The following is a 26,021-nucleotide window of genomic DNA, read 5'->3' on the forward strand; positions in this document are numbered from 1 at the left end:
CCAGTGACATCTCCTCCTTTTCTTCACAGCTGCGCTCTGGGAAATCTGCGTTATGCTGTCGCAGCAACATATCTTCAATCTCTGTTATTGACACACGATTGATTGAATGTTTGGGCAGCTTACCACTTTGTTTTGCGAGGTCATCTGTCTCTTTGTATGGTCCACCAACTACTCATCCAAGTGCAGTCTTCATGGTGTGAGGTCCACCTCCCTGGCTAGGTATGATTTGTGACCGCTTGAAGATTTCTGGATACTTGATTCCTATTAAAAGCTCAACTTCAGAGTCAATATGAGATAGACATGAGATATGCCCACTTATCGATATCGTCTTGTAGTGGAATACTTTCTCTGCTCACTGGAATGGAGACCTGCGTGAAGACCTTTGGCAAATCAATCTATTCAACATCACTGAGACCACAGACTTGTAAATCTGATAAGACACAACACTGGGTTAGCATCTTTGAATCGTCGTCATCGTAATTACTCATAGTTTTGAGGAATACTTGTGTTCTTCTCCCTTGAAGGCTCAGTTGTCTCTGGAGCCTTTCAGTGCAGATTGCAGGTCTATAAAGGCGTATGTTTCTACATACCTCTCGCTCTTCTTGGATTTTACCTTTTTAACAGGAACCACTTGCAGTGCGCATTCTTCTCCGGCCCCAGTAAAGGCCCACGTTCCAGTCTCGGTTTCCCTTTCAGTTGGTGTCTCCACACTGGCCGTAGCTTTAGACGTTGCTCCACTCTCTCTTTTGATGTGTAGGATGTCTGGGTGCTGAAAAGAACATGTCTGACACTTCATTCTTTCTTTACAGTTCTTACCAAGGTGTCGCTGTTTGAGACAGCGAAAACATAAACCTTGAGATTTGAAAAAGTCAATTCTTTCTTTATGTGGCAGTTCTTTGATTTTATTACATTCAGCAAGAGTGTGTTGGCCGTTGCAGAATACACAAGGCGTTTTAAATGCGCAGGAATCGTTATCAGTCGTTTTTGACAGAGATTTCTTGAGTCTCTCTTTTGGCTGTATCAGAAATATTGGTGGTGAAAATACCTCCTGATCTCCGGCCACTCTTTAGCGGGGAACCCACCCTTGTCGATCTTTCCTTTTTTTCTCTATATAAGTGTAGTCTTGTGGAACGGGACTGTGGACAGGGCGTAACAGCATTTCAGGTTCACAACGCAAAAGGTTGATCAGTTCGGGTAGGCCTGATCTCTTCTTATTTTCTTGAAGCTCGTAAGCATACAGTTAGGTCCAGGAATATTTGGGCAGAGACAACGTTTTTCTCATTTTGGTTTTTTTACGTTACTACAATGAATTTGAAATGAAACAACTCAGGTGCAGTTGAAGTGCAGACTTTAAGCTTTAATTCAGTCGGCTGACCAAAACGATTACATAAAAATGTGAGGACACTAAAGCATTTTATTAACACAATCCCTTCATTTCAGGGCTCAAAAGTAATTGGACGATTGACTCAAAGGCTGTTTCATGGCAGGTGTGTTCAAGTCCGTCGTGATGTCTTATCAATGAAGCAGAGAAAAGGCCTGGAGTTGATTTGAGGTGTGGTGCTTACATGTGGAAGATTTTGCTGTGAACAGACAACATGCGGTCAAAGGAGCTCTCCATGCAGGTGACAGAAGCCATCTTTAAGCTGCGAAAACAGAAAAAACCCATCTGAGAAATGGCTACAATAGTACGAGTGGCAAAATCTCCAGTTTGGTACATCCTGAGAAAGAAAGCAAGCACTGGTGAACTCAGCAACGCAACAAGACCTGGACGTCCACGGAAGACAACAGTGGTGGATGATCACAGAATCATTCCCATGGTGAAGAGAAACCCCTTCACAACAGCCCACCAAGTGAACGACACTCTCCAGTGGTCGGCGTATCGATATCAAGTCTACCATAAAGAGAAGACTGAATGACAGTAAATCCAGAGGGTGCACTGCAAGGTGTAAGCCACTCATAGGCCTCAAGAATAGAAAGGCTAGATTGGACTTTGCTAAAGAACATCTAAAAAAGCCAGCAGAGTTCTGGAAAAACATTCTTTGGACAGATGAAACCAAGATGAACCTCTACCAGAATGATAAAGGCAAGAAAAAAGTATGGAGAAGGTGTGGAACAGCTCATTATCCAAAGCATAGCACATCATCTGTAAAACACGGTGGAGTCAGGCAGTGTGATGGCTGCCAGTGGCACTGGGACACGAGTGTTTATTGATGAGGTGACACAGGACAGAAGCAGCCGAGTGAATTCTGAGGTGTTCAGAGACATACAGTCTGCTCAAATCCAGCTCAGTGACGTCAAATTGATTCATGATACAGATGGACAATGACCCAAAACATACAGCCAAAGCAATCCAGGAGTTTATTAAAGCAAAGAAGTGGACAATTCTGGAATGGCCAAGTCAGTCACCTGATCTTAACCCAACTGAGCAGGCATTTCACTTGTTGAAGACTAAACTTCAGACAGAAAGGCCCACAAACAAACAGCAACTGAAAGTAAAGGCCTGGCAGAGCATTAAAAAGGAGGAAACCCAGCATCTGGTGATGTCCAGGAGTTCAAGACTTCAGGCTGGCATTGCCAGCAAAGGGTTTTCTACCAAGGATTAGAAATGAACATTTGATTTCCAGTTATTTAATTTGTCCAATTACTTTTGAGCCCCTGAAATGAAGGGATTGTGTTAATAAAATACTTTAACTGCCTCACATTTTTATGCAATCGTTTTGTTCAACCCACTGAATTAAAGCTGAAAGTCTGCACTTCAACTGCGTCTGAGTTGATTCATTTCAAATTCATTGTGGTGATGTACAGAACCAAAATGAGAAAAGAGTTGTCTCTGTCCAAATATTTATGGACCTAACTGTACCTCACCCATTCATTTCTCAAAGAAAATGGAAGTTTCTTAAGCACAAACATTATTACTGCTATTAAATTCTCCGCCATTCCCTGAGTCATTCATAGTGTTCATGCAGATTGAGAGGAAGTTCACGTGATCTCTCAGAGGCTCCCCATCGTTTTGCTTTGTTTGAGGCCATTTCAATACTTTATTGAGATATGCGTCTGCTACGAATAACTCATTGCCATATTATCTTTCAAGCAATCTTCTGGCTTCTAAGTAGCCTGCATCTGGTAACAGTCGTGAACGGCCTTTAATCATTTCTTGAGGAGAACCTCTGGTGTACTGGATCAGGTTGTCTCATTTATCTTGTGAGTCTGTTAATACATCACATACGGCGTGATCAAAGGCTCTGATGAAGTCTGCATAACCAGCGGGTCACCTGAAAATAAAGGACCTGTCTGTGTGGTACTTCACCACGCGGCGCTGGAGGTGCAGGAGGTGCAGGAGGTGCAGGAGCAGGTGTCATCTTTTGATCAGTTAACCATTTAGCCATTTCAGTGATTGCTTTCTGACATTCAGCTTGATTCGGCGCTAATATGTCTATTATATCATTTTTGGAGCTCTATGTCAGTTTTTGTGACAGATGTGGATTATTCCTGCTTTTTTACTTTAACTTTAAGTTCATGTAGCATTTGTAGGATACCATCAAGTGCCGATTGTTCAACTATAACTGCTGAAGGAGGTGATGATGCAGCAGCGGTTTTCTGGGCTAAAGAATCAAGTTTAATATCAAGAGCGTGCTGAGGAGACGTCTTTCGTGTTTTTGACTCTGAGCGATCCTGTTCTTGTAATTGCATCTCTTCAAATTGATTAACTAGCTGTTCGTCAGATGTGTGTGTGTCTTTCAGCCATGCCGCTGTAGCGTCAATTAATTCATTCCATTTCTTAGAGCTTTCGGCGAATGTCGTTTTCTGTTTCTTGATCGCTCCTTCCTTACTTAACGCAGATAGTAGCCTTCTATGCAACTCCTCTATCTCTCTGTGCGTCTCACAAAATGTTGCAAGTCTTTCTGCTACTAAGTATAAATAAATAAATGATTTCCTGGAAGGTCTTTAAGATGCCTCGCAGTTAGGAGACCCAGGTTCGCTTCCCGGGTCCTCCCTGCGTGGAGTTTGCATGTTCTCCCCGTGTCTGCGTGGGTTTCCTCTGGGCGCTCCGGTTTCCTCCCACAATCCAAAGACATGCAGGTTAGGTGGCTTGGCGATTCTAAATTGGCCCTAGTGTGTGCTTGGTGTGTGGGTGTGTTTGTGTGTGTCCTGGGGTGGGTTGGCACCCTGCCCTGGATTGGTTCCTGCCTTGTGCCCTGTGTTGGCTGGGATTGGCTCCAGCAGACCCCCGTGACCCTGTATTCGGATTCAGCGGGTTAGAAAATGGATGGATGGATGGTCTTTAAGACTTTCGATTTCAGTTATGAGCACAGAAAGCTTATCTTTCCTCCGACTTATGTGGCCTTTAAGATCTCCAATTACGTTCTCTGACTTCGAGTCTGTACTCAAATCATTCCCGATCTCACTTGAGCTGTGCTTAGATGTGGCCATGACAGCACTTCGAGTAAATGACAGGACGTTTCCTGACAGCAATTTCGTCACAATCGGGACGTTCCAACAAAGCAGATTACTTCCTTGCAACAAGGCTTCAGTGACTCCGGCAAAAGCACAACCGATCATCCAAAATGTCTTTTTATAATATCACAGTCTCTCAAATCTTCTCAAGGTACGGCAACCCTGCTTTCATTCATGATAATGCAGAGATAGTAGATCAGAGCACAGTACCTCGGAATGACTCAAAACCTTGGCTAGGTATTATTCGTGACTGCTTGAAGATTTCTGGGTAGTTGATTCCTATTAGAAGATCAACTTCAGAGTCAATATGAGATAGACATGAGATATGCCCACTTATTGATATCTTCTTGTGTGGAATACTGTCTCTGTTCACTGGAATGGAGACCTGCGTGAAGACCTTTGGCAAATCAATCTATTCAACATCACTGAGACCACAGACTTGTAAATCTGATAGGACAGAACACTGGGTTAGCATCTTTGAATCGTCGTCATAATTATTCATAGTTTTGAGGAATACTTGTGTCCTTCTCTCTTGAAAGCTTAAATGTCTCTGGAGCCTTTCAGTGGAAATTGTTACTGTACTGCTGAGGTCTATAAAGGCGTATGTTTCTACATAGCTTTAACTCTTCTTGGATTTGATAGATAGATAGATAGATAGATAGATAGATAGATAGATAGATAGATAGATAGATAGATAGATAGATAGATAGATAGATAGATAGATAGATAGATAGATAGATACTTTATTAATCCCAAGGGGAAATCCCCATACTCCAGCAGCAGCATACTGATAATAAACAATATTAAATTAAAGAGTGATAACAATGCACGTATAACAGACAATAACTTTGTATAATGTTAACGTTTACAGCACCCATGGGTTGTCACACTGTGCATGATGGGCACTGGTCCGTTTGGAATTGAAGAGTCTCAGAGTGTGGGGTCTCCTCAGTCTGTCAGTGGAGCAGGACGGTGACAGCAGTCTGTCGTTGAAGCTGCTCCTCTGTCTGGAGATGATCCTGTTCAGTGGATTCTCCATGATTGACAGGAGTCTGCTCAGTGCCGGTCGTTCTGCCACGGATGTCAAACTGTCCAGCTCTGTGCCTACAATAGAGCCTGCCTTCCTCACCAGTTTGTCCAGACATGAGTCGTCCCTCTTCTTTATGCTGCCTCCCCAGCACACCACCGTGTAGAAGAGGGCGCTCACCATAACCGTCTGGTAGAACATCTGCAGTATCTTATTGCAGATGTTGAAGGACGCCAGTCTTCTAATGAAGTATAGTCAGCTCTGTCCTCTCTTGCACAGATCATCAGTATTGACAGTCCAGTCCAGTTTATCATCCAGCTGCACTCCCAGGTATTTATAGGTCTGCACCCTCTGCACAGTCACCTCTGATGATCACGGGGTCCATGAGGGGCCTGGTCCTCCTAAAATCCACCACCAGCTCCTTGGTTTTGCTGGTGTTCAGGTGTAGGTGGTTTGAGTCGCACCATTTAACAAAGTCCTTGACTAGGTTCCTCTACTCCTCCTCCTGCCCACTCCTGATTTTTCCTTAACAGAACTACTTGCAGTGCGCATTCTTCTCCGGCCCCAGTAAAGACCCAAGTTCCAGTCTCGGTTTCCTTTTCAGTTGGTGTTGCCACACTGGCTGTAGCTTTAGGTGTTGCTCCACCGTCTCTTTTGATGTGTAGGATGTCTGGCTCAGTTCTTTTTCTTCGTTGACAAGTTCTGGAGCAGAAGTGTCCTCCGTGCTCGGATAGCAGATTCCAGTTCTAGTTCCAGGCCTTCAGATGGCTAGTTTTCTGACGAAAACGTAGCTGCGATTTCCCAAAATGCCCAAAGTTCAGCAGCTTCAACTCAAAAAATGGGATTCAACAAAAGCTTGACGCGCAAAAAATGATTCCACAGACAAAATATTTTTGTTTTTAAAAGTTTAGTTAAGTTTCATAGTAAAACAGTTCACACAAAAAAGAAAATTAAAACAGCAAAAAAAAAAAAAAAAGACAAAAAATGAATGTTAAGAAAAGTTCAGTTCAAGGCTTAAATCTTGTCACATCTCAGATCGTTACTATTTACTTAACATTTCGGAAAACTGTACGCTTATCTCATCTCTGAGTAGACAATGGGGCTTTCAAGTCCCTCTTTACTGGGACCAGTTCTTACCACAACTGAGCTTATTATCACACTGTGTCTCAGTTACAGTAAGGAGGTTCTATCTCTTACTAACTTATAGGGGGAAACGATCACACCATAAGTTATGACTATGGAAGAAATTGATATTCTATTCAAATGAAGCAAACATTAATGTGAGTTTAACTCCAAACTTTCACTTTCTAAGATTGGCTCTTACACCTGTTGCATCGGAAGTACTTCAGGGTTCCGGTTGAAAAGAGGCCGCTCTGCCCAATCCGGGGGTCTGAGTCGGCAGGAGGGGGACAAGGTCTGCTTGGAGGAAATTGGAGATGGGAAAGGAAAATAAAAAAGGAATTTTGATTGATTTAGCAGGTGATAACAACCTTTTGTTTAAATAAAAGGATCCTTCCTTGAACCTGTGACTGTGTGGTTTGGTTGTGTCGGAGTGATTGGGGTGCAGATGCGCCCCCTACAGGTCACACACATGAACGGTGACACACATAGTTGAGGACACCAATGGATATGGAGGGGACGTGCATCGAGGACTGAAGCCAGGAAGAACATCTCTTGTGTTTAGTCTGGACAAACGGACATGGAACTGGACATGGATATCTCGACAACGTTTAAGAAGGTTCTGGACGAGATACGGGGACGGCTCAGCCAACCTGCTGTCATATTCAGACAACTTCAATACACAATACATGCTGTTCATATTAAACCATAAATAAACATAACAATATTAAGAAAAATATACATAATAACAAGACAAACAAGGAATAAAAAATAACAGAACAAAAGGAAATATACTCTACTTCAGCCAAGGATTAAGCTCTGGATGAAACATAACACTTGGCCTTCAGGCGACACACCAAGGGCGGTGCCGCCTCTCAAGTAAAATGTCACCAAATTTGTACATCCATTCCACAAGTGCATCGTGTAAACAGTAGCGAGACGCAACGAGATTAAAATGCTTTTATGAAATAAGAATAACAGACGGAGCCCAGCCAGCTTCAGCGCATCCATCTGAGCTGTAAACAAGGCCGTTTCCTGGTGGGGTTTTAGGATGACATGACACGGAACAGCTGCCCAAAACTGTGTGAGTCAGCTGCATGCTCAGTAAGTCCGCTCTCCTCCAGATGGGTCTACACTGGCAGCAATGCAGAGTGGAAGTGCCATATGGGGTGGACGGCATCCCTACCAGTTCCCAGGTGGATGGATGGATCCCAGTCAAGGGACAAGAAGGATCCTTGACCAGATGGGAAGCCCCAGGTGAATAGACAGGAGTCCTGACTGGATGTACTTACAATACCATTCCTGGCCAAGATAAAAGGGAAGGACTGTCTCTAGGGGCTCTTTATTACCCCCAGTACGCTAGATTGCAGCAGCCCTGGTTATCAATACCCATTGGGACACCAGCAGGGAATGCTGGGAATTGTAGTCTGATAGAGGCGATATTGCAATGGTGTGGACATGTGCAGAGGAGAGATGCTGAGTCTAATGAGAGAAGGATGCTAAAGATAGAGCTGCCAGGCAAGAGGAGAAGAGGAAGACCTAAGAGAAGGTTTATGGATGTGGTGAGAGAGGACATGCAGGTGACGGGTGTGACAGAGCAAGATGACAAGGACAGGAAGATATGGAAGAAGATGATCTGCTGTGGCGACCCCTTACAGGAGCAGCCGAAAGAAGAAGAAGAAGCCCAGCCATGCTGGGATCTGTGGGTGCCACAAAAGGTTGCTGTGGGGAGTCACACTCCTTACTATTTGTGACTTCCAATGGGCAAAGCCCTGGCACCGAAAGTACTCCTGGGTCCTCAATAAAATGGATCACACTGCCCTGACCAGGTGAGTCGGAGCTGGGAGGAAGGATGGCAACACTTGAGTGGAGGACTAGGAGTGTGAACAGAGAGAAAGAAGAAGAGAATAAGAAGACGAGATACCCATTTAACTGTTTGTACAAGGAATTTTGTAATAAACACCCCATTGGATTGAACCCGGGACTTGTGGGGCTTGTGATGCCCCCTAGAATTCACAATAGTCTGTCCTGAAGGAGGCTCTCTCGGGCCAGTTCAGAACATCCTAACCGTGGACCTGAGGACAATAAGGGATAATATGTGCACACTGGGAGAACAAGTAATGGCAGCACCCAGAACGAAACTGAACTGAAGGCTATGAGTCAACAGTGCCACATCGCCATGCCATCTGTCACTTCAACTTGTCCAGCAATCCATTGATTTTTCTGCTCTGCAGGGGGCTTTTAAAACAGGGGTGTGAACGTCCATTTGGGCAAGTGCCTGGCTGGGATGGTCACTCACATACCCCTACTGACTACCAGGCTGGCCAGTTTAATGCCTGAGGTGAAAGTGAAAATATCGCATCTAAACTGTGGAGTCTTGAAGGCAATATAGATAGATAGATAGATAAATAGATAGATAGATAGATAGATAGATAGATAGATAGATAGATAGATAGATAGATAGATAGATAGATAGATAGATAGATATGAAAGGCACTATATAATAGATAGATAGTGCGCATGGAACCAGCTGAAGGGCCTAAACACTAGTAATTCTACGCCAGGCCAGGGGGTGGCGGAGTGTACTGACTATCTCTCTCAGTCCCTTGCAGACCTTTTCCAGGAAATCCCGCCTGTTGCCGGCCCCAAGGATGACGTCACTTCCAGGCACAAGGACACCGCTCCCAGTTCCGGCATAGATGACGTCACTTCCCTTCCAGCCCTTTAAAACTGCCATCTTGCCTCAGTACAGGCAGTTCTGTTCTGGACTCCGAACTAAGCACATCGTGCTATTTACAACTACTTTTGCAGCCGATTCAATTATACGGGTGGCTGCCCCAAATCTTAATGATGTCTCTGACTCATTCTTATCACAATAGATAGATAGATAGATAGATAGATAGATAGATAGATAGATAGATAGATAGATAGATAGATAGATAGATAGATAGATAGATAGATAGATAGATAGATACTTTATTAATCCCAAGGGGAAATCCCCATACTCCAGCAGCAGCATACTGATAATAAACAATATTAAATTAAAGAGTGATAACAATGCAGGTATAACAGACAATAACTTTGTATAATGTTAATGTTTACTCCCCCCGGGTGGAATTGAAGAGTCGCATAGTGTGGAGTCTCCTCAGTCTGTCAGTGGAGCAGGACGGTGACAGCAGTCTGTCGCTGAAGCTGCTCCTCTGTCTGGAGATAATCCTGTCCAGTGGATTCTCCATGATTGGCAGGAGTCTGATCAGCGCCCGTCGCTCTGCCACAGATGTCAAACTGTCCAGCTCCGTGCCTACAACAGAGCCTGCCTTCCTCACCAGTTTGTCCAGGTGTGAGGCGTCTTTCATCTTTATGCTGCCTCCCCAGCACTCCACCGCGTAGAAGAGGCTCGCCACAACCGTCTGATAGAACATCTGCAGCTTCTTATTACAGATGTTGAAGGACGCCAGCCTTCTAATGAAGTATAGTCGGCTCTGTCCTCTCTTGCACAGATCATCAGTATTGGCAGTCCAGTCCAGTTTTTCATCCAGCTGCACTCCCAGATATGTATAGGTCTGTACCCTCTGCACACAGTCAGTCACCTCTGATGATCAAGGGGTCCATGAGGGGCCTGGTCCTCCTAAAATCCACCACCAGCTCCTTGGTCTTGCTGGTGTTCAGTTGTAGGTGGTTTGAGTCGCACCATTTAACAAAGTCCTTGATTAGGTTCCTGTACTCCTCCTCCTGCCCACTCCTGATGCAGCCCACCATAGCAGTGTCGTCAGTAAACTTTTGCACGTGGCAGGACTCCGAGTTGCATTGGAAGTCTGATGTATGTTGGCTGAACAGGACCGGAGAAAGTACATAAAAATAGAAAAGTGTATTCTGAAAACTGGTAATCGACACGTACTACCAAAGTATTATAAGCACGTGAGAACGTAAGTATTATATTAGTTAGATTAGAGTTAGAATTAAAAAGGCTTATGCCTACATATTTTTATGATTCTGTAGCAGCTAGAAACCGCCAATATTTCATAAGGCAAAGGTTTTTCGTGCAGCAGAACTGGGAGGGGTGGGCCTCCTCCTTTTAGAGAGGGAATGTGAACTTTTCAACTATAAATACTGGTGACTGCTGAGCTAGTAAGGAGTAAAGAGAGGCCTCGTCAGACAGACATGATGGACAGAGTGGGGTTTGACATCCCGTCAGCTGAGAAATAATGGTGGAATCAATTAGGGGCAGAACTAGAGCAGGGCAATGTGAGGAGTCAGATGAGGATGAATAATGACTTGTGTGATAAGAATTGTAATAAATATAAGATGGCTGGGCGCTCATTCAATCAGAAGTGAGTCTGTATGTGCGCCGTACAATAAATCTCGATTCTGCTGCCTGTCCTGAGACTCCGAGTGCCTTCTTTGGGGCTGAGGGTACCCGTGCCAGCCTGCTTTTACAGCAACTGCTACACAAGCACAGAGAGAGAGAGGTTCGGAGCAGGCGCTGATATAGCACATTGCCGTACTCACCACAGGATCCCAGATTTGGACCCGAGTGCAACCCTGCAATGGGTGGCACCCCAGCACCACACTAGTTCAGATAGAGTGGAACAGTGTGTGTTCTTCTACGGTGGCTGGAGTGCCAATTCTGCCACCAACCCTGGAGGCTGGAGGGCATACATGCAGGGCTGGATGCAGATTAGCATCATACCCAGGTTAAGGGCCTTGCTCAAGGGCTGAACAGAGCAGAGTCAGTTTTTATGGTAGTCGAACCGGCAGCCTTCCAATTGCCAGTGCAGATCCCTACCTCAGAGCCACCACTCCGCCCTATGGAAGAGCAAGTTGGTGTTTTAAATCATGTCACCCTCTTCCAATGCCCACACCATCCCTACTACCTCAACAAGCCCTACTGCAGTCTCCACCTCTGACCATCACTATGGGCCATTCAGGGCGTTCATAACAGAGGAGACTGCACAGAACAAAAGCCAAAGGGACCATCTTTGTGATGTCCTCTGTCACCTGCAAAAAGTGCCACGGCTGTGAAAAAACCTCCTGCATTTTTCGTGTTCCAAAGAAGGCAAAGACTGTCTTACTCCCGTTTTCTTCTTCCACAGAATGGCTACAGACCAATGGCCATTACGTCCCACATCATGAAGACCTTAGAGAGGCTGGCCCTGGACTGTATGGGTCCTCTTGTGGCAGACCACCTGGACCCACTGCAGTTTGCTAACAAAGATTGGAGTGGAGGATGAAATTGTCTGTCAAAGCTGGCAGCCCCATGAGGATGATGTTTTTTGATTTCTCCAGTGTCTTCAGCAGCATCCAGCATCAGTTTCACTCTCCATGCCCCGTAGCCTCCATTGTGTGGACTAGATATATACTTTTAATTTATAGAAAACGCTCAACTCTAGAACACAGTTTTGCACGACACATGCATACATGCCATGTTTGTGAAGAAATAACTTCACCTTACCCTTGAAGGGCAGGTGGCACAGCGTCCCAGTGCCCCAGCAGATGGCCTTGTTGTGTAAAATCCAAATAAGGAGTAAAGCTGCCTCACTAATTTTTATCGTTGAATTGTTCAAATCAAACTTGGTCCACAGGTGGGAGTTTCAGTTCACTTTACTCATCTGAGTCTCTCTGACTGCCTGATTAGGTGGAAGGTCCTTGCTTGTTCCTCCGCTTGATCACAATCATTCTGCTTCATTGCCCCACAGTGACTGAATTCACCAGACAAATTGTATCACGGCGGTCATCGGTTTCACTAGTCTGACGACCCACTCATATTGTCATCACTATCAATGGTTCACTTTTAGATGGTCTCAAAATTGAAAACATCTCTTAGGGTGGTCTTTCGCCTTACCTTCTATGTTCCTCCCTAACTGCTTTTCAGCTTCTCTAACATCCTTTGTAATGGTTGCCCTCCTGCTCTCCTATGCCCCACGACTCACAGTGGAATTATCAGTTTTATATGCCATTTCCTTTACAACTTCTTCTTCATCTCCTTATTAACCCACTGCGGAGTTTTCTTCATGTCATACTAATCTTTAATTTTGGGATGAACCAATAATGTCACTAGGGGTGGTCTTGGGGGGGCTTTTTCACTGATCCCACACATCCAGTCCCTGATCTTCAAGAGCCCAGCACTGCCTCCTTCTCATTATGCATTCTGACATGCATGGGTGACTTGCATGAAACTCCACAGGGGATCCCCATCAGCTTTTCAATATAACAGACTTTTTTGATTTGATTTTAGCTTTGATTTACAGTACTCTGCTAATCCCAGAGGGGAATCTGTCTTGTCGCATGACCTTTGGGGGTCAGCCATTGTACATCGAGTGCCCCAGAGCAATTTTATGAATTTGAGGCCCATACTTGTAGGACTAGTGCCAACATGGGGGCTAAGCTCTAAATAAGTGCTAAACTAGTGACACCCCGGGATGATAATGTCCTCCACCATTTGCAAATGTTTTTTTTCCTATTCCACTACTGTACTGCCGTTCCTGCTCTGGTGACATATGGCCCCAGACATGACAGACATGGTGGTCCCAATGATCTTTTCTCTCCTGTGTCTTCAGCCTGCTCTGCTTCAGTCCACTCACTTCTGGTCAGAGGCAACTGACCAGCTCCAAGAGATGAACCAAGCCAGAATCCTAATGAAGACTTGCTGGTGACCACGTAATCAGGCCCAGGGATTTAAGCAGAGGATAAGTGCTGCTCTTTAAACGTTTAACTGTCTGCCTCTGCCTGTCTCTAACACATACTGTACACTCCCTTAGCTTGGCTCCTTTTGTGGCTGTTTGCTCTGATGGGCTCCTCCCCTTCTGATATCATCTGCCTCTACCAGGCCCCACCCATTCTGACAGCGCCTGCCTCTCTCACAGGCTCTGCCCTTTCTGACAGCACCAGCCTCTACCAGGCCACACCCCTTTTGACAGAGTCTGCCTCAATCAGGCCCTGCCCCTTCTGACAGCATCTGCCTTTATCAGGCCCCACCCCTTCTGACAGCATCTGCCTTTACCAGGCCCAACCCCTATCTTGTGTCTGCCTCTTCCAGGCACCACCCATTCTGACAGTGTCTGTCTCTACCAGGCTCTGCCCATTCTGACAGCCTCTGTTTCTACTAGGACCCGCCCCTTCTGACAGTGTCTGCCTCTACCAGGCCACACCCCTTCTGACAGCATCTGCCTCTACCAGGCCACACCCCTTTTGACAGAGTCTGCCTCAACCAGGCCCCACCCCTTGTGTCTGCCTCTATCAGGAAACTGCCCCTTCTGACAGCATCTGCCTTTATCAGGCCCAACCCCTACTTTGTGTCTGCCTCTTTCAGGCACCACCCATTCTGACAGTGTCTGTCTCTACCAGGCTCTGCCCTTTCTGACAGCCTCTGTTTCTACTAGGACCCGCCCCTTCTGATAGTGTCTGCCTCTCACAGGCTCTGCCCCTTCTGACAGCACCTGCCTCTACCAGGCCACACCCCTTTTCACAGAGTCTGCCTCTACCAGGCCCAACCCCTACTTTGTGTCTGCCTATTCCAGGCACCACCCATTCTGACAGTGTCTGTCTCTACCAGGCTCTGCCCTTTCTGACAGCCTCTGTTTCTACTAGGACCCACCCCTTCTGACAGTGTCTGCCTCTACTAGGCCCCACCCCTTTTGACAGCATCTGCCTCTCACAGGCTCTGCCCCTTCTGACAGCCTCTGTTTCTACTAGGCCCCGCCCCTTCTGACAGCATCTGCCTCTATCAGGCCTCACCCATTCTGACAGCATCTGCCTCTTCCATGCCCCACCCCTTCTGACATAGTTTGCCTCTATGAGGCCCCACCCCTACATACAGCATCTGCCTCTACCAGGCCCCACCCCTACTTTGTGTCTGCCTCAACCAGGCCCCGCCCCTTCTGACAGCCTGTCTGTCTGTCTGTCTCTCTCTCTCGCTCTCTTTTGCAGGTCTGGGTGGCCTCGTCAGAATTTTCATTTCAAAAATGTCACCGAGAGGTCAAGTTGCTGAGGACAGCTTATTATTTTTTTTATTTTCTCAGCATCTGGTGGGCAGTGCCTCACTGTCCCATAATGCCCAAACACCGCTGCTCCATTGTTTTTAATTTAGATAACTTATCCTCTGCCCACAGTACTAGAGTACTCCAGTATTCCAACAGCAGAGCCCGCAGGTTTAGATAACCCACAGCCTCAAGAGGGCACATCATGATAGACTAGGGTCCCGTCCTGGGTGGGCTCCTGACTGACTAGTCAAACAGGTTCAAAAAAAAGCAGAGGGCTGCAGTTTCCGGTGTTACGATGAACTTTTAAAGTCATTCTGGAGTGTAAATACGCACAGAATGTTTCCATATATCCACTTTATATTAAATAAACAGCAGCGTTTTTGCTCTGATTGAGTTAATTTGAAGGGTCCAGGAATGACAGAGTGTCCCAATATCAGCGCCTGGCCCTCTTCCTTGGAATATGAAATGGCACTCGTTACTCATCGGCTCGCCAGCTCATCGGGAACAAACAAGTAGTTGAACAATACAAAAAGTTTGAAGTAAATTTTAAAGCTGTTGGCTATTTGTAAATTTGTCTGATTTATGTCCTGATGAAAACCAACATCCAGGCCTTTAATGACCTCTTGGGCACAGCAGTGTGTCTGTCTGCAGAGAGAGTGTCAACCTTGTCATCGAGAGCTTTACTGACCCCGGCAGTGACATTCATGACTTGGTGACTCTTCCTATGAAGTCAGTAGATGGATTGGGTGAGCATGGGGGGTCATGAGATCGCTGTAGAGGGGTGTGTGGCGCTCCCGATATCTCTGCAAAAGGACGAAGGTCCAAGTCTTTAGAGTCCTGGTGCTCAGTGTTTGTGAGACATGGACGCTATCCAGTGACCTGAGATGAAGACTGGACTCCTTCATGTGTGTCACTTTAGGGAATCATTGGGTGCTGCTGGTGTGACTTTGTGTTGCTCACGGAGTCCTGAATGAGACCTGCATTGTGAGGGAGCATCAGTTACAGCACTAGGCCATGTGGCACCATTACCTGTAATTGTGTCCATTATGAAAGGTGCTGTATGAATAATATATATACATATACATAATATATACATAATAAATAGATAAATAAATAAATACATAAATAAATAGCTATCTCTATAGTAGTCAGTGTGAATGATGTTATATGAAAGGCACTATATGAAAGAAAGAAAGAAAGAAAGAAAGAAAGAAAGAAAGAAAGAACATTCTCTGTAATGGGATCCACTATGAAAGGTACTATATGAAAGAAATAAATCAACCAATTAATTAATTAATTAAATAAATAAATAAAGAGCACTATAACAGCTCTATTATGAAATATACCATATGAAAGGCACTATAATAAAGAAAAAGAGAAAGAAAGAAAGAAAGAATGCTCTCTGTAATTGTGTCCATTATGAAAGGTGCATATGAATAATATATTACATAATATATACATAATAAATACATAAATAAATAAATAAATAAATAGCTTTATAATAGCATTAAGTGTGAATGATGTCATATGAAAGAAAGAAAGAAAGAAAGAAAGAAAGAAAGAAAGAAAGAACATTCTCTGTGATGGAATCCACTATGAAAGTTACTATATTTAAGAATTAAATCAATCAATCAATCAATCACTTAAATAAATAAATAAATAAATAAAGAGCTCTATAACAGTTCCATTATGAAATACATCATATAAAAGGTACTATAAGAAAGAAAGAAAGAAAGAGTTTTGAATTAAACTTTATTAATCAATAGACAACAAATCATTTACAATGTCATAAGTTAAGAAAACAAAGAAAATCACAACTCAAACAAAAAAAACTAAAACTAATTCATATTTCAAATTAAAAAAATCAACTCATTATCTTCAAGTTGCTTCATGAACACACCACCTTTGTGCAAAAGAATCCGTATTTGTGATCATTTTGTAAAAAGAAAGAAAGAAAGAAAGTGTTCCATAATTATGTCAGCATGCAATATGAAACAGTTAAATAAATAATCCTCCCTCCGTGGAGTTTGCATGTTCTCTCCGTGTCTGCGCCGGTTTCCTCCCACAGTCCAAAGACATGCAGGTTAGGTGCATTGGCGATTGTAAATTGTCCCTAATGTGTGCTTGGTGTGTGGGTGTTTGTGTGCCCTGCGGTGGGCTGGCGCCCTGCCCGGGGTTTGTTTCTCTATAATCATGTCCATTACGAAAGTTTTCATGTGTAATAAATAAATAATGGCTCTATAACAGTGTCCAGTGTGTAAGATATTACATGAAAGGCACTTTAAGAAATAAAGGAAGAAAATTGTCCATAATTGTGTCCACTGTGAAAGTACTGTATGAAAGAATTAAAGAAAGAAAGAATAAAAGATAGACAGTGAGCCCTTTGGGGTTGTATCATTGTGCCCGTCCAAAGTGCCCTTACGTTAATTCTCCTTGTGGTAAAAGCGCCCTTAAAGCGCACGGACGGGGTCCCTCAGCGCTAGAACAGTTCATTTTAGTCCCGGTGCCTTTGCCGTTTATGTAATAAATAGCACGTGTAATGTATATAGCGCCTTTCCGTGATAAACTCCGAACGTGATTTTCTCCGCACAGCGAAGCAGCTCCAGACACCCCACCGCAGTTGAGCTGATTTGATATTCAAACTTTTTACTTTGAATTTGACGATCATTACCTCACATTTTGTTGAAACGAGTAGAAATGGACCCCATATTCTGAAACTAGCAGCGTAATTGAGGAGTGCTTTAAATATGTGAGTATAAAGGCAGTTCGTGTCCAAGTCCGGGCGCAGTTTCGTAACTAAACTCAATTGCCGTCGTTGGCGTACTGGACGTGTAATTCATTTATAAGATGGCGCCGTTAAATGTGCCCCGTTCTTAGTGTGAACCCTTAAAAGTTAATTGAAAGGAGCGCCGACTTCATTGCTGTACTTTCAGGCTGCGCAGTTATAACCCGATCTTTTGATAATTTGTTCCGATTGATATTCATACATTTCATTTACTTTTGCAGAGGACCCGAAATACAAGTGTTTAATTAGGGGAGGAGTCAAAGGAGCCAGAAAAGGCGACCGAAGGAAGGGAGGGCGGGAGAAGGACGCTCAGAGCCCCGGCACGTGCGAGTCTGCGTCCTCATTAGCCACTCAGCCCCTCGCCGACTCGCCTCGCAAATTGAGTTTATAGGGCCGCCGGAGTCGGCACACAGGTGGGCGCTGTGGCCGGAACAGGACAGCATCGTGTCTCGGCAGGTAAGTTTCCGAATTTGCCTTAAGGCAATTGCAGCACCTGGTGCCACCGGGGGCGGCTTTCTTAAAAATATTTAAGTTATCTTGCACGGGTAGCAAGGAAAAGAAGCCAGAACTTTTACAAACCAGTGTAATCCAGTTCGGGTGTGCAGGGGGCTTTATTCTTTGTGTTTGTGTATTTCTGTACATTTTATTGCACTGTACTGCTTGATGAAATGCATTATTGATTAGACGTCCGTACGTTACACAAATAGCGACACAGGTCGTTTTTATCAGTGAACTTCCTGGACGGATCTCTGTGGGTGACATTTACCCACCAAAGTGAGTTTTGGGCACCCTGCGCGGTGGCTCATTTGATGCGGCGCTCGCACTGCACGCGCTGTATGGAGTTTTGCTTGTTCTGCTGGCGTCTGCATCATCGGGGGCTCCTGTTTTCATCCGAGATCTTAGTGTGACTGGCATGTCCAGAATGCCTTCGAGTGACTGTGAGGAGTGTGCAATGACATCTGCCGGGGTAGGATCCTGCCTTGCGCCCCGGTGCCTCCAGGGTGGGCGTCCATCTGCGGTTCCTCACCGCCCTGACTGAGCCCGTTATGCGTTTAAAACGAGTTGAATGTGTAAAAAACGTCGCGGTTTGAGTCGATTTTAATCTCCGATATCTCTTATTTAAAAAGACGGAGAGAGGAAATTCTGCTGGGGTTTGTGAGGGTCCTTCCCTGATTTTACAGAAGCGAAGTCCTGTATGGTGAATAGGTGGGCGCCTATCATCCGGGGTGCCGATTTCCAGTTTTCTGTGGACTCGCACTACCGCATCTCTTACGTCTGTCCCGATGGCTACAGCTGCAGGTCCGGTCATCTGCTGGTGCTTTTGAATGTTGGCTTGTCAGACCACCGAACCAGACATGGAATCTGAAAGAGATGAGGGACATGCGACTTGATCAGACGGCGATAAACGGACCACAGGAGGTCTCCGACCACTTTAAACAGTCGGAGTTTACGAAGGATCCTTCCCTTTTAAGAGTCAATATTTGTGTATTAATATTCCAATTCAGATTATTATTTCCACTCTTAAAAGTAGATGGTTCCTGATTGGCTTATGTGGTCCTCGTTGCACCATTACATGACAAAGAGCCTTTGGTAAGTTGGGGGGTTCTGGTATCTTTGCATATGAAGTTGGTTCTTTGGACTTTGATGAGATTCCTAATATTTGTGACAAGTCAGAATCCATGGCAGAATACTCGGGGGTGATGGAGACCTGAATTTAGCCGTGTGATTGTATGCAGCAAGAGTCCTTTTTAATTTTGGGAAATCGTTTGTATTTCACAAATAGAGAGATGTGAAAGGCGCTGTCTATCTTATAGCGCCTTTCACATTCATTGATCTGTCATAGTGCTTTTCTTCCATATCTGTCATTTTTTTGCATCCACCTATTCAGTGGTGCCTCTATCTTTTATATAGCGACTTTAATTCAGATCTAAAAATGTTTGCATTTGCCTCTTTGCGCCTTTTTGTCTATTATATAGTGCCTTCCATCTCTAACAGTTTTTGTATCTGTCATTTATATAGTGCCTTTCTATCTAAGAGGCAAAAGCTGTTGGAGAGAAATAAAAGGTACTATAGAAGGGACAAAGAGAGAGGCAATATAAGGTAGATAATCATGGCACCCTGTAATTGATTGATGTGCTCTATAGGCACTATATAATGGATAGACAGTACCTTTCTATTCATTTATCTAAGAGATAGATGCAAAAGCTGTTAAATATGTCTGAAAGTCACTATATAGACCGGTACTGTTGAACAGGCAGAAGCAAAAAAAGTTAGATATAAGAAAGGCACTATATAATAGAGGACTGCCTTGCAGTAAGGTGACCAGGGTTTGCGTCTCTGGTAGTCCCCATGTGGAGTTTGCATGTTCTCCCTGTGTCTGTGTGGGTTTCCTCCCATAGTCCAAATACATGCAGGTTTGGTGAATCGGAGACACTAAGTTGGCCCGCGTGTGTGTTTACCCTGTGATGCACTGGCGCCCAGTCCAGGGTTTGTTCCTGCCTTACACTCAGTGCTAGCTGGGATTGGCTCCAGCAGACCCCCTCTTCAGGAATAAGCTGGTTAGAATAAGACTGACTAACTATATAATGGATACATAGATGCGAAAGGTACCATATTCGAGATGGAGAGATCTTTATTTGTTCTCAGGGGGAAATTTTGGCTTTTTACAGAAGCTCTTTAAGTAAAGAGATAACTAGACTGAGAGAGAGGCATTTGGCAGATGCAAAAAATAAAAGCTTTATAAGAAAGACACTAAATAATCGATAGGCACACGTTGTCCGAACACACACCAGAACGACTAAAAATGAAAATCTCTGTTATATTAAAGTTTTTCTTGTGTCCTTGACCCCGCCCCTCCACGCCGCTCGTCCAATCATCACTCCTGTGGCGCACGTCCTCTCTCCGTCCCACCACGTGCCACTCTCAGTGCCGCTAACTCGCCCTTCAACGGCAGTCGGTTATAATGGCAAAGCAGAAAAGCAAATGATCTGTTCATGAACGTCGAATTTTTAGATTGCGATAGAAAGAGAGCGGCAAAAAAAAAAAAGAAAATGAACACAAAAGAGCTTCGTATAATAAAAATCAAGAACAAAGAGAAAACGAGAAAGGGAAAATTATCCCGAACAATACGCGAACAGAAATGCGAAAAAGGAGCATTTATAGAATGCAAGTTAGAGGATAAAGTAATTTATAACATTTGTTTTTCACGAGGCGTTAATGTAATTTTTTAATTTACTTTTTATTATTTTTATTCACTTTTTACTATGTTTTATTAGTTATTCATTGGTATTTAAAATAGACAGTTTTAGTGAAATACTCAAGTAACTGATTTCCTGTCTGTAATAACTAAGCACCAAACCGTCTTCCTCCTGCGCCCCAATACTCCTCTATGTACCAACTCTTTAAGTTAAATCGCTTTCTCTAACGGAGGGGCGCCCTGACGTCATTTGAGTGGCTCAGCCGCCGCAGGGGATTGGCTAGTGAAACGAGCAGGGGGCGGAGCCACCCAGTAATTTTATAAAGAAAGGACAAAACAGTTGTTCTCTCTTCATGGTTACTTTCGGAGCCTGTTACAGATCTAAAGGAATGAAGGCTCTTTCTGGAACATTCATGTGGATGCCTTTTTTGGGAACGTTTTCATGGCATTGCTCTGAAAAAACACTTTTGGCACCTGTAATTTTTAACTGTGGGGTCGAGCCTAAATCTTGATATTATTTCATTGTTTCTACCTCCTCCCTCAGAATAATTTTGGCTAAACATGAAAATCGTTGCCTCTCAACCCAGACAATGTCTTCAAGTGCTGACTCCATGATGTGCTTTCCAGGTCTTTTAGGATTTAGGTTAAAAAAATAACATTCATTTTTAGCCATGTTGGATGTCTGATTTTTCTCCTCCGTCCTTTTTCATTTATATACAATACAGTACAAACAATAAATATATATATAAATATAAAGAACTTTTATTATGATTTGTTTCTGTCATAATGGTAGGGCGGGGTCTGCACAAACATTGGAAGCTGATCGTTTTTGATAAGTAGGGTGTCATGTGGTTTGCGTTTGCATGCTATTGGGTTTTGCAGAGTTCCCAGTTGTGATGTCTGCACGTTCTTGTGAATTTCTAGTGAGATATTTGGGAGAAATGCGAGGTCAATTATGATTTTGTTTTCTTTGTCAGCAAAAAAAAAAAAAAGTAGTTAAAAGATTTATTTTTTATGCATTAAAAATTGCTATGGGTGCAACCACGAAAATGAGGCCATTCATTACTGAAAATATGCAAAAGCAGAAGAGATTAGGAAGGGGGCAAATACTTTTTCACAGCCCTGTATTCGTAGTCCCATAGGGTTGTCCCTCTTGGGTGAAAAACCCTAAAGTAGTGGGGAAGCAGTAACCCCATAATAAGACCTTAACTGAGGCAAGAGGCAGTAGGGACACGGGTTCAAGTGTTAAGGAGACAGTGAGGAGGGAGAGACTGGGGTTTGCTATTATGGAGCTGGACTTCCAGTCACATGAAAACCTGGTGCTTGGCTCTTTCTTTCTTTCTCTTTCTTTCTTTATTTCTTCTCCTCTATCTCTTTTTGTATTCTTTCTCTTTTACTCTCTCTCTTTTCGTATCTTTCTTTCTCTCTTTTTGTATTTTCCTTTCTCTCTCTCTCTCTTTGTATTTTTCTTTCTTTGTTTCTCTCTCTCTCTCTCTCTCTCTCTCTCTCTCTCTCTCTCTCTCTCTGTATCTTTCTCTCTTTCTTTCTTTGGCCTTTTGGCTGTTTTTGTAATTGAGCCAGCAGGTGGTCCACCTTGTGGTACGACCCCATAAAATTTAATTTCTACTACTGTAGACTGGGTTATACTTTTTTTTTTTGCACAATGATGGGGGTTAAAGATGAGTGTTGTCACAACTCCAAGAATTGTGGTAGCTTGGTTTCCTCTGAATTGTCTGACTTTGTAGGTCGTCCATGTGAAATCGCCGTCTCGGAAACTCCCGTCTGTCAGCCGAGCACATCTTAAGAGACGCACTTTACATGTCGGTCAAGCATGCAAATGTATCGTCACGTGTACGGAAAACTGACGTCTGACCTGATTACACCGCGTGGTCATTTTCATCCAATCGAAACTGTAGATTATTTTTGGAAAGGGCCCACACCATCGGCCCCCAACATGTGGTCACTAATTCACAACCCTCAACTAGCGCTTGGCTTCAGGGGCTGTCGGTCGCATGGCCTGGTATGGTGTGTGAGCACACGATAAGAAAAATACACAGGAAATAATTTTAAACTCTGATTATGCGATAGAGCTCAGCCATGAAGAAACAGAAGGAAGAGGCTCAGAACTGTCTGCCGTTTTATTTTCCTTTTTCTGAGAGTACAGCTGCACTTTTGTTGAGCAAGAATGAGGACGGCGTGTTTTTGAGCGGGCAAATTAGAAACCTCTACTGTTTTTTGTGGGGTTCCTCATGGAGCCTTCGCTTGATAAAGAGCCCTTTCAGTCTGGGAAGGGCTCTTTGTCTACAAAGTTGGTTCTTTGGGCTTTGAAGCAGTCGCTAATATGTTGACGAAACAGAAGTGTTGAAGGTGTAGTAGGCAGGATACCTGCAGATCAAGAAAAGCTGAATGGCACCTGTGGGATTGAAGGAGCAAGAGTCCGGCGGAACTTCACAAATCCATCTTCAATTCATGGAGCCTGTGACAGGTCCAAATAGATGAACGTCTTTTCTGACACTTTCACGTGGACGGTTCTTTTGCAGACTTTGGTTCCCCTGCTGTGAAGCACCACTTTTTTCCTCACTCGATCTTCAAGAGTACAGTACTTTGTAGTAACTTTAAATGAACTTTGAGTTTTTTCTTCTTTTTTTTTTTTTTGGCTACTCCCGTTAGGGGTCACCACAGCTGATCATCTATCTCCACATCTTCTTATCCTCGTCACCTTGTTCTGTCACACCCATCTTCATGTCGTTTCTTACCAAATCCATAAACTTTCTCTTAGGCCTTCCTCTCCTCCTCTTCCCTGGCAGCTCTATCCTTCGCACCCTTCTCCCAGTCTACCCAGCATGTCTCCTCTGCACAAGTCCAAACCAACGCCATCTCGCCTCTCTGACTTTCTCTCGAAACTGAGTTGACCCTCTAATGTCCTCATTTCTAATCCTATCCATCCTCGTCTTGGCATCTTTAACTCTGCCACCTCCAGCTCTGTCTCCTGTGTCACCGTCTCCAACCCATATGACATAGCTGGTGTCACTACCCTCCTGTAGAGCGGACGGACTTCTGGGTACTACCCGTACTGACCCCTAATCTCTCTTCTGTTTCTTTGCCCGGTTTTCTGTGGTGGCGACCTGTGCCACCACCACCTGATCAAAGCACCGTGATGTCCTCCATTGATGGATTAAAGGTCAGAAGTCTACATGACCGTCATCAAGTCCTTCCACAAGAACCCTGAATACCATGAGGACTGAGTGATTGATGTTAGGTTGCTGTTAGGTAGAATACCTAATGGGGGCCGGGTGGTCTCGTCTTCCAGTTTACTGTTGGGAATTTTGAGTACGTGCAGTCCGTTTTATTAAAACGTCGAATACCAGAATCTTCCAGATTATATGCAAAATGCAAAAATTTCCCCTTTTCAATGTTCACTCTCTCAATAGCAAATCGGCTTTTATTTCAGACTTGGTTGTGGAGAGTAATATTTGATGTTTTGTGCTTGACAGAACCACGTGACAATTTTGGACTAAATATGGCTGTCCCACCATGCTGATGGTCTCTCGTAAAGCCCCATACTACTGACCGTGAGGGTGGTGTTGCAGTTGTGTATTCTTTGAAGTTTACAATCGAGCCAGTTTCTGCTCACGATGTGTCTGGCATACTGGTTACTTGTTCATCGTCCTCCAAAACCGTCCCCTGGCTTCTTGGTAGAACTCGTTGAGTTGCTCACCTCTCTGTGTTGTGTCCTGCCGTGGTACTGCTTGGTGATTTTTAACTTGCATGTAGATTGTGATGTTCATGTCTCCTGTGGCTCTTCCTATGATGTCAGTAGATGGATTGGGAGATGGGAGGTGTCATGGGGTCGCTGGAAAGGGGTGTGTGGTGGTCCTGATATCTGCAAAAGGATGAAGTTCCAAGTCTTTAGAGTCCTGGTGCCCCCTGTTTGTGAGACATGGCCGCTATCCAGTGACCCGAGATGAAGACTTGGACTCCTTCAGTTCTGTGTCTCTTCAGAGGTTCCTTGAAGGCTGATGGTTTGACTTTGTATTGCTCACGGAGTCCCGAATGAGGCACATGACCTACATTGTGAGGGAGCGTCAGTTATGGCGCTACGGCCATGTGCCACCATTACCCGAGGGTGATCCGGCTCACAGGATCTGAGTGGCTGGATCAGGCCAAGGGGATGCCCACCTAACACCTGGCTGCGGCAGATAGATGGGTGGGACTGGACCACGTGTTTGCCTGGGATGGGGGGTTGCCAACCAGGATCCCAAGCTGTTTCATCATTTGGTGGGTGCGGCTGTACCAGTGTATGCTACCCGACCTGACCTGACCTGTAGACTCTGTAAATTCCTTACATGTGGCTGATTTTCTTAACGTACTTCCGTGCTTTGATTTTACTCCGCATGTTTCATTTTCCTACTCCTGCCCGAGGGCACACACTTGACCTTGTGTGTACCTTTGGTATTTCTCCTGCTAATTTGTATGGTATTCATTCATCTGTCTCTGATCATAAGGCTGTTTTTGTTTGAATTGCTTATTATCCCTGGTCAGCCGCGTGGGCAACAATCACCTTGTAATTAGGAAGACGGAAATTTATCTTACGAGTACGTTGAAGCCGTGTCCTCCTCCTCCTCCTCCTCCGGCTGGTGTCTCTTTATCGCCTGCTACCTTAGTTCATCACTATGGCTCTATACTTTGAACTCGTGTGGGTCGTCTTGCTCCTCTCTATACTCGTAGTGTCACATTTAAGCCCTCTGCTCCTTGGTTGTCTCCTGAGCTGCGTCACTTGAAAGTTTGTGAGTGAAGGCTTCAGCACCTTAGTAGGAAAACAAGTTTAGCTGCCCATGCGACTGCCATTGAGGAGCGTGCCGCCCTCTGTAAGCGGGCACCACAGAGAGCTAAGACTGCTTGCTGTACTAATAGCATTCTGTGGGGTCCACATAACACCCACAAGCCATTTGCTCCTGTGGATAAACAACTTAAGCCATTTTCTATTGGATGCCTCTCTTGACATTTGTCAGAAAGATTTTTGCTTTTTTTAATAACAGGGTTGATGTGATTTATTCTGATTTTCAAAAAGATCCACTTGTTCAGTCAAAACTCTGTCCATCCCCGATCCTATCTAGCAGGTCTTTATCTTGTCTCCCATTGTTGGATGGTCCTGCAGTCCATCAGCTTGTTGTGACCGCCAGGCCAACTGGCTGTATTCTTCACCCCATTGCCTCCACTTTTCGTTAAGGCTGCTCTTCTTCTTGTTGTTCTACTTCTGAGGGTCTGAGGCTAGGGATCTGCACTGGCAATCAGAAGGCTGTCGGTTCGAATCCCGTAAATGCCAATAGGGACTCTGCTCTGTTAGGCCCTTGACCTGCAATTGCTGAGCACTTTGAGTAGTGAGGAAAACGCTATATAAATGCAAAGTATTTATTTATTGTTTCTTCTTATTGTTCTTGTTGTTAGAACACTCTAGAC

The 26,021-nt window shown here is 44.4% G+C and overlaps 1 protein-coding gene across 4 annotated transcripts in view; it reads left to right on the forward strand.

Annotated features, from left to right (window-relative positions):
* The first annotated feature begins 17,679 nt into the window (after positions 1-17,679).
* LOC120515362 (collagen alpha-6(VI) chain-like) overlaps positions 17,680-26,021 on the forward strand; it is a 325,957-nt gene continuing 317,615 nt past the window's right edge. For all 4 annotated transcript variants that reach the window (XM_039736240.1, XM_039736241.1, XM_039736242.1 and 1 more), the window contains exon 1: positions 17,680-17,821. The gene's annotated coding sequence lies outside the window, so the exon portion shown is untranslated. The remainder of the gene's footprint in view (positions 17,822-26,021) is intronic.

Source organism: Polypterus senegalus, chromosome 15, assembly GCF_016835505.1.
Source record: "Polypterus senegalus isolate Bchr_013 chromosome 15, ASM1683550v1, whole genome shotgun sequence".
In the NCBI taxonomy this organism is placed as follows: Eukaryota; Metazoa; Chordata; class Cladistia; order Polypteriformes; family Polypteridae; genus Polypterus; species Polypterus senegalus.